Raw genomic sequence first — 9,206 nt, forward strand, 5'->3', positions numbered from 1 at the left:
AAAAGGATCTCCCACATAACATTTTAGATGTTGTAACCCAGAATGGAGGGGAGAGAAAGGGAGAGTTGAATCTACACAATCCCATGCTAAGAGCCAAGACATGCCATCACACCACTATGCTCTAGGATGAGCCTGGTCAAGAAATAACAGATGCTGGATGAGGCTGTGGAGAAACAGAAATGCTTTTACACTGTCGGTAGGAATTTAAATTAGTTTGACCATTCAACCATTATGGAAGACAGTATGGAGATTCTGCAAAGACCCAGAAGTATTTGACCTAGCAATCCCATTGCTGGGTATATGCCCAAAGGAATATAAATCCTTCTATTATAAAGCTACATGCACGTGTATGTTCTCTGCAGCACTATTCACAACAAAGACATGGAATCAACCCAAATGCCCATTAATGATAGACTGGATAAAGAAAACATGGTACATATACACTATGGAATACTATACAGCCATAAAAAGGAACAAGATCATGTCCTTTGCAGGGACATGGATGGAGCTGGAAGCCATTATCCTTAGCAAACTAACACAGGAAGGGAAAACCAAACACTGCATGTTCTCACTCAGAAGTGGGAGCTGAACAATGAAAACATATGTTCACAGGGAGGAGAACAACATACACTGTGGCCTGTTGGCGGCAGTGGGGAAGGAGAGCATCAGGACAAATAGCTAATGCATGTGGCCTTAATACCTAGGTGATGGGTTGACAGATGCAGCAAACCAACATGCCACATGTTTACCTATGAAACAGACCTGCATGTCCTGCACATGTATCCTGGAACTTAAATTTAAAAAGAAAAAAAAAAAAAAAAAAGATGAGGCTGGGCACAGTGGCTCACGCCTGTAATCCCAGCACTTTGTGAGGCTGAGGCGGGCAGATCATGAGGTCAGGAGATAAAGACCATTCGGGCCAACATGGTGAAACCCTGTCTCCACTAAAAATACAAAAAAAATTAGCTGGGCGTGGCAGTGCACACCTGTAGTCCCAGGTACTTGGGAGGCTGAGGCAGGATAATTGCTTGAACCCAGGAGGCAGAGATTGAGGTAAGCCGAGGCTGTGCCACTGCACTGCAGCCTGGGCGAAAATGTGAGACTCTGTCTCAAAAAAAAAAAAAAAAAAAAAAAGGATGAACCTGGAACACAGCAAATCACTGACAATCAGCTAGCACTTATCCAACAAGGCAAATACTGTCCTCATTTGGAACAATAGCAGCACAAAATGAAAGCCACAACTGCCCAGGAAGCCCATCACCAGCTACTTGCAAAGAGCTAATAAAGCTTTAAAAATAATACACAAAAAAATGCTGTATAAGTAACTTAATATGCCGGGTACAGTGGCTCACACCTGCAATCCCAGCACTTTGGGAGGCCGAGATGGGTGGATCACTTGAGCTCAGGAGTTTCAGACCAGCCTGGGCAACATGGCAAAACCCTGGCTCTACTTAAAAATGTAAAAAGTTAGCTGGGTGTGGTGGCATGTGTCTGTAGTCCCACCTACTCCGAAGGCTGAATGGGAGGACTGCTTGAACCTGGGAAGGTGGAGATTGCAGTAAGCCAAGATGCCAATGCATTCTAGCCTGGATGACAGAGTGAGACACTATCTCAAAAAAAGAAAAGAAAAATACCCCTGAATTAGAGACAATGTTAGAAGCAATCAGATCCTCAAGGAACGACCTGGAAGCATTTTCCTACATAAAGGGGAGTTTTTTTCTCTTAGGATGACCTCAAATAATTGCCAAACACAGCCCATCACAACTATTCATTGAACAAAAGAACCAGTGGGTTACATTAAGGAACTGTTTCCCATTTATGATTTGGATTGCCAGTTGATCCAAAAACAAACAAAGCAAAAAAGCCCTGGGGTACTGGCTCATCTGCAAATTACTGTGAGAAAAACACATCTGCCTTTCATTTCTAAAAGGCCCTCTGGCTTTGGTCCTACTTCTGCTGATTAACCAGCATCTTCTTACAGAGGAGGCAGCCAACTCAAAGAGAACCCTTTCCTCTGTGTGCCAGGACTCAACTAGCACAGCTAAAGCATCATCCAATTTAGCTCTTCAGTGGATCCCATCTCAGTATCAGCTTTTACTTATAGCCCAGAGAAACACAGTGACCCATTACCTCTAAGCATTGACAGAATAAACAGAAAAAGTTTGTGTGTATATAAAGCTATGAAGGCACTAAACTAAGATACTCTAAACAGGAACACTCATTCACAGGGCAAGTGACCAGAAATTCTGAGGCTGCCCACTTAGGGAGACGCATGCTGCAAGTTCAAGATCTCCTGAATATAAATGGACTTGCTCCATCTTCCCCCATATCTAGCAAAAATTTCTACTTAATTGCCCAGGTGGGTAGTTCTATTAGCCATTTTTAACAGGTTTAATTTTTTTCTAAAAATGAAATCACTAAATATGGCTTTAAACTATTCCATCTCACAGTCAACTTATACCCTGAGAAAGTCAATGCTAAGCTCCTTCCCTCCTCTCAGTCTTGAGAATCAAAAACACTATGTTTCCAACCAAAATTGAGTAAGAGCAGCACAGCATAGTGGGTGGTAGAAGAGGAACAAAAACAAGAATCCTCCATTCTGGGTCCGTTCCTCAACTTTGTCATCTAAGAAGTAACGTGAAGACACTCCCATTGCTACAGAAACGACAGGAATGAAATCACTAGCCTCAAGCTTTTTTTTTTTTTTTTTTCTTAAGAGTGAGTCTCTGTCTCCCATGCTGGAGTGCAATGACACAATCTTGGCTCATTGCAACATTTGCCTCCTAGGTTCAAGCGATTCTCCTGCCTCAGCCTCCCAAGTAGCTGAGATTACAGGTGCTACCACCATACTCAACTAATTTTTGTATTTTTAGTAGAGACGGGTTTCACCATGTTGGCCAGGCTGGTCTCAAACTCCTGACCTCAGGTGATCCACCCTCCTCAGCCTCCCAAAGAGATGGGATTACAGGCATGAGCCACCATGCCCGGAAATGCTATTTCTAATTAATATTTCTTTGTTGCATCATAAAATTAAGGTTTATAGTATCCACTGGCCTCACTATAACTAACTGTCCCAGAAAATATGTGCAAACTGAACTTTGGGAAATTAGTATTTCCCACATAATCAACTAAGACTGCTATTGATACATCTTTATCAAAGCAACAATTCTTATTTTTAAAAATTGTAAACTATTACATTGTAATTGTACTAATACTTCAGACCTCTAAAAAACTTTACTTATGCAATCCTGGTTGTCTGTACTGTGGGGATCAAGGAGAAAAGTGTCTTTTGTGCTTCACTAAGCAATTAATTACACGCATGCTCTGCCCAATTAAAGCTTTGTGTTTGTTTTGTTTTGTTGAGGTGGAGTCTTGCTTTGTCACCCAGGCTGGAGGGCAGCGGTGCAATCTCACTCACTGCAACCTCCACCTCCCAGGTTCAAGAAATTCTCTTTCCTCAGCCTCCTGAGCAGCTAGGGTTACAGGCATTCACCACCATGCCTGGCTAATTTTTGTATTTTTTGTACAGACAGGGTTTCACCATGCTTGCCAGACTGGTCTCAAACTCCTGGCCTCAAGTGATCCACCCACCTCTGCCTCCCAAAGTGCTAGGATTACAGGCGTAAGCCACCACACCCAGCCTAAAACAGATTAAGACCAGTGAAGAGGCAGATAAGTCTCTAAATAAAGAGAGCCCAGATGTAAACTAGTCTTCTCCCAGTTGCTCAGGGACATCAGACCACAGATAGACACTGGTACACCCTCAATTCTGAGTGGCCATAAGTAGAAAGGAGCAGTATGGTTTTTGTTCTTCTCAGTCTCTGAGTCAGGTAATTAACAATCTCTAAAGTGATTAAATACACTACAGATGTCTGCCTTAAAGGCTATGGTAAAAATATCTTATTCCTCCATTTGTAGCATGCGCATCTTTTATCTTTATACTTATGTTCCACTTTTAAAAATCCATACATGCTTCCTGTGGTTGAATAGTTTTAATGGTTTCTCTTCTCATAAAATCAAGGGCAGGCCAGGTGTGGTGGCTCATGTGTTAATCCCAGCATTTTGGAAGCTGAGGTGGGATGATCCCTCGAAGCCAAGAGTTTGAGACTAGACTCAACAACATACCAAGACCCTGACTCTACATTAAAAAAAAAAAAAAAAAGTTAGCCATGCTTGGTGGCATGTGCCTGTGGTCCCAAATACTTGGGAGTCTGAGGTGGGAAGATCGCTTAAGCCCAGGAGGACGAGGCTGCAGGTAGCCACTATGGTACCACTGCGCTCCATCCTGGGTGACAGAAGGAGACCCTATCTCAATCAATCAAAATTAAAAAATAAAAATAAAGGGCAATTTTAACCTTTTTTGAAAGTTGCCATTTGCCTAGAGTAATCCATAGTTTATAAAGGGATAAAATTGTTCTTAGGAGGGATACTCTTAATGGCATTCCTTTTAAGGCAAGCACCTTGTTTCAATATATTTCCTGTTTAGTGTTTTTAAAATGACTTTGAGAACTATTTATAAGATGAGGAAGCCTTTTGTCTCTCAGGATGATTTTCTGATTTAACTGGTTTATCCTGTCCAACATGCTCATATAGGTCTTAGTCTGTTACAGCAGCTATACCAAAATACCATAAACTGGTATTTTGTATCAACAAATTTATTTCTCACAGTTCTTCAGACTGGACTGTCCAAAATCAGGGTGTGGGCAGATGTGGTGTCTGATGAGGGCCCACTTTCTAGACTGACATGTGTTCACTGTAACCTCATGTGGTGGGAGGGACAAGTTGGCTCTGTGGGGTCTCTTCTATGAGGGCACTAATTGCAATTACCAGGGCTCTGCCCTCATGAACTAATCACCTCCAAAAGGCACCACCACCTAAAACCATCACCTTGGAGGTCAGGACTTCAACACATAAATTCTGAAGGGATATAAACATTCAGACCATAGCAATATATTAAACATTTTTATAGTGTTCAACTTTACACTAAAAGGAAGTACTTCAGAATGCAGAGAGAACATGAGGAAAGTACATATCTCATTCCCACACACACGCACCCGCCCCTTTCCTCCCTTGACTCCTTATCAGAGCACTCATCTACCAAGAATTGAAATAAAGAAATAAATGTGGTCGGAGTAAATAGGGGTCCCTTGGGCCTCAAAGAAAGAATGTTGTAGCAAGCACAAACTAATGTAATTTGTGATTCAGGTCATAAGTGTCCAGAGCCACCTCCTATCAAGGAGGTATGGCAAGAACAGTCACATAACTGAGACTAGGGAGAGAGGAGCAGAGGGTGGGACATACTCCTGCAACCAGCTCCATCCCTCTATAATTAAATTGGGACTTGGGGTAAAAGAAATAGGTTAAAGGTGAAGACAGCAGCTTGGTGTGAGTGAGCGGTATTATGCAAGCAGAGATGAGGAAACAAATGAGAGATGGCAGGACCAGGTGTCCTGGGAATGAGAATCTCCTGATTAGACTCTCCCATGCTGAGCATCTGGGGTGGGACGAGTTGGTCAAACCAAACCCAATACTATCTTCTTCCAAGTCCAAGGCCAGTCCCAGCGATACACCTCTGCCTTCTCTGATGGATCATGGCTGTGTGCAGAAGGTCGTAGAGAGATCTACAATGCCTCAGACTTGCCCTAGGTATTAATAACTACCAGCAGAGGAATGCACGTGGAACCAAAAGAGCTCCCAAGCAACTATGGGAATGGTGAATGGGAAACAACTGTCTGCAGAGCCAAATGGGAAAGCTATGGGGAGAGGAGAAGAATGTAAGGAGAAAGACAGAATGTAAAAGGAGGACATAAACACATGGAGGACATAAAATAACCCATTTTACACATACCCACATATGGAAAACAAACAAGCCAATGAAAAAAGAAGCAACCTTGTTCTTAAGCAAAGCTAAATCATATTCTTAGAAAACCTAACACGTAAAAGTTAATAGGACCTTTCCATCACTCTTTTATAATTTTTTTAAATGAAAATACTCAATGTTGGTAAGGTTATAGTAAAACTGGTAAATTCATAAATCCTTATAAATGTAAATTATTCCTGGTTGAATATCAATTTATCGTAAGAATCAAAAGCTATAGAAATTCTCATAGCCTTTCACCCAATATTACTTCTGGGCTCTTAAACTTAGGGGAATAAAACTCAAGAAAAACTGTATGTATAAAAATACTCACTTTAGGAGGCCAAGACAGGTGGATCACCTGAGGTCAGGAGTTCGACACCAGCCTGGCCAACATGGTGAAACCGGGCCTCTATTAAAAGTACAAAAATTACCCAAGCTACTCAGGAGGCTGAGGCAGGAAAACTGCTTGAACCTGGGAGGCAGAGGTTGCAATGAGTTGAGATGGTGCCACTGCATGGCCAAAAAAACACACTTTTCAATGGTGGCTTGGGATAAACTAAATGTTTAAAAACAAACAAACAAACAAACAAAAAACAGAAGAACAACTGAGTAGGCACTGCAACCCAGCAGGGCATGGTGCCTCATGCCTGTAACACCAATACTTTGGGAGGCTGAGTTGGGAGAAAAGCTTTAGCTTAGGAGTTTGAAACTAGCTTGAGCAACAGAGTGAGACCCTATCTTTACAAAAAACAACAAAAAAAAATTGTTTTAATTAACCAGACATGACATGCACCTGTAGTTCTAGCTACTCAGGAGGCCGAAACAGGAGGACCACTTGAGCCCAGGAGTTCAATGTTGCAGTGAGCCATGACACTGTCACTGTGCTCCAGCCTGGGCAACAGAGTGAGACTGCCACACACACAAAAAAAGTATGACATATTTACTGTGGCATTTTGTATGCATTAATTTTCATCCACCCATTCTGGTTCATAATGCCAATACACTCTGTTACAGCCTGCTGTTATAATATTGGGTGTTTTAGGCTTAGGGGTGGGGGTTGTTCTCAGGAAACTCTCTCTCCTGCCTTCATTTCATCTGCTCTAAGGCAGGACTCTACCCCAACCCTTCCCTCCAACCAACACCCCCCACACCGTCCCCCTGCCTTTCTGATTATGGATCTTAAGACTGTACCTAAGAGGGTCCACCTCATACCCTGGAGGGAAGGAATGCTTCCATAAAAACCCCAGAAGACTGGGTTGGGCAAGTTTTCCCATAGCTGAACAGGTGGAGGTTCCTGGAGGATGGTGAGTTTAAGGAGAGCATGGAAGCTCCATGCCCCTTCCCCCATACCTCACCTTATGTGTCTCTTCATCTGTATCATTTGCAATATCCTTTGTAATAGGCCAGTAAACATGCTTCCCTGAGTTCTGTGAGCCACTCCAGCAAATTAATCAAACCTAAAGAGCTATCATGGGAACCCCAACTTGAAGCTAGCTGGTCAGAAGTTCCACAGGTCTGGACTTTCAACTGGTGTCTGGGGGTGTGGAGGGTAGTCTTAGGGACTGTGCCCCCCAATCTGTGGGATCTGACACTCTCTAGGTAGGTAGTGTCAGAAATGAATTAGAGGACGCCCAGCTGGTGTGTGCCGCTTGGTGCACGGGGAAAGAATTCCCACACATTTGGTAACCGTTTTTATACTGTTTTTCTGTGTTGGTGATTATTGTTGCAGTGTGAGAGAGAGGGAAAACACACTTTGGATAGTTTTTCCTCAGACACTTATTAATTTAAAATAATAAAAATAAGACACTGCCACCCAGTGGAATCCTATGGAGTCATTAGAAATTATAATTATTAAGTTTATGTAGCCACATGAAAAAATATTTACAATAACAATTTCTAATATTTATCAAATATCTCTAGATCATAATTACGACTGGGTAAAATACGCATACCTATAACAAAAGCCAAGAGGAAATGGGGTAGAAGAGACAGTTGATATGTTAGGAACTGTAGAACTGTGGTTGATATTTCTTTCAAAATTTTTCTTCACTGATTTGTTGTCCATTAAAAAAAATTATGAGGTCCGGCATGGTGGCTCACACCTAGAAACCTAGCACTCCAAGAGGCTAAGGTAGGAGGATGACTGGAGGCCAGGAGATTGAGATCAGCCTGGCAACATGACAAGACCCCACCCCTCCAAAAAAAATAAGGAATTGGATGGGTACGGTGGTTCATGACTGTAGTGCCAGCTACTCAGGAGGCTGAGGTGGGAGGATTGCTTGAGCCCATGAATCAGAGGTTAGTTACAGTGAGCTGTGATCATGCCACTGCACTATAGCCTGGGCAACAAAGAGAGACCCTATCTCTACAAATAAAACAAAATAAAAACACCTTATGGATTTGCTAAGACTAGTGGAAAAGGCAGAAACAAACAATAAATAAAATGAAAGGGTGGAATCTCTTTAAACCCCTTTTAAACTATTAATAAAACCTTTCTTTTCTCTTCATCTTCCTACATTACTAGGACTTCACAGCAGTCCCACGCTTCTGCCTGGAAACACAGCTCATCAGTTTATTTTTAAGGTAAACTTCTTAGGACCAAAACCTAGAACCACTAACCTGGCCCCCAAGCTGCTCTCTTGCTCCCAGTGAATAACTGTGACCTTAAACACGACAGCCTTTCCCCAGCTGCCCAGGCCTGGCCTGGCCTGCCCTTCACAGATACAAAAGAATAAATGGAAATTAAAGGTGGCAGCACCTTCATCTCCCTGCTGCTGGAAGCTGAGATTTCCCAGTCTACACCAAGCTATGATTAACAGGTGGCAATGCCAAAAACAACAAAGGAGCTTCAAGGAAACTGTGCTAAAATACTCTCCCAGTTTTAACTACATACATATCCTTTTCTACTCACCCCACCCCATTCTCCCCTTGTACTCCAAAACTCTTCTGAAGCTACCAGGTTGCATAAAGACACTAACAGCTACAGCTTAATGTTCAGAGGTTGATGGAGACTACAGAGTGGGCCAATACAGATCACTCTTCAGAAACAAAAAAGCTGTTTTCAGAACCAGAAGGAAATTAGATAATCCCAGCTCACATTACTTAATGGTTTTAAGACTGGAAATTCTGTGTGTGTGTGTGTGTATCACGAGGTCAAGAGATCGAGACCATCCTGGTCAACATGGTGAAACCCTGTCTCTACTAAAAATACAAAAATTAGCTGGGCATGGTGGTGCACGCCTGTAGTCCCAGCTACTCGGGAGGCTGAGGCAGGAGAATTGCTTGAACCCAGGAGATGGAGGTTGCGGTGAGCCGAGATCGCACGATTGCACTCCAGCCTGAGTAA

At 42.6% G+C, this 9,206-nt stretch overlaps 1 protein-coding gene across 11 annotated transcripts in view; it reads right to left on the reverse strand.

Annotated features, from left to right (window-relative positions):
• The window catches only part of GSAP (gamma-secretase activating protein), a 103,864-nt gene that overhangs the window by 21,612 nt on the left and 73,046 nt on the right, over positions 1-9,206 (reverse strand). The gene's annotated exons all lie outside the window — the stretch shown is intronic.

The sequence above is a fragment of the Sapajus apella genome, unplaced genomic scaffold (genome assembly GCF_009761245.1).
Source record: "Sapajus apella isolate SASKATOON/1434 unplaced genomic scaffold, GSC_monkey_1.0 scaffold7, whole genome shotgun sequence".
NCBI classification, from domain to species: Eukaryota; Metazoa; Chordata; class Mammalia; order Primates; family Cebidae; genus Sapajus; species Sapajus apella.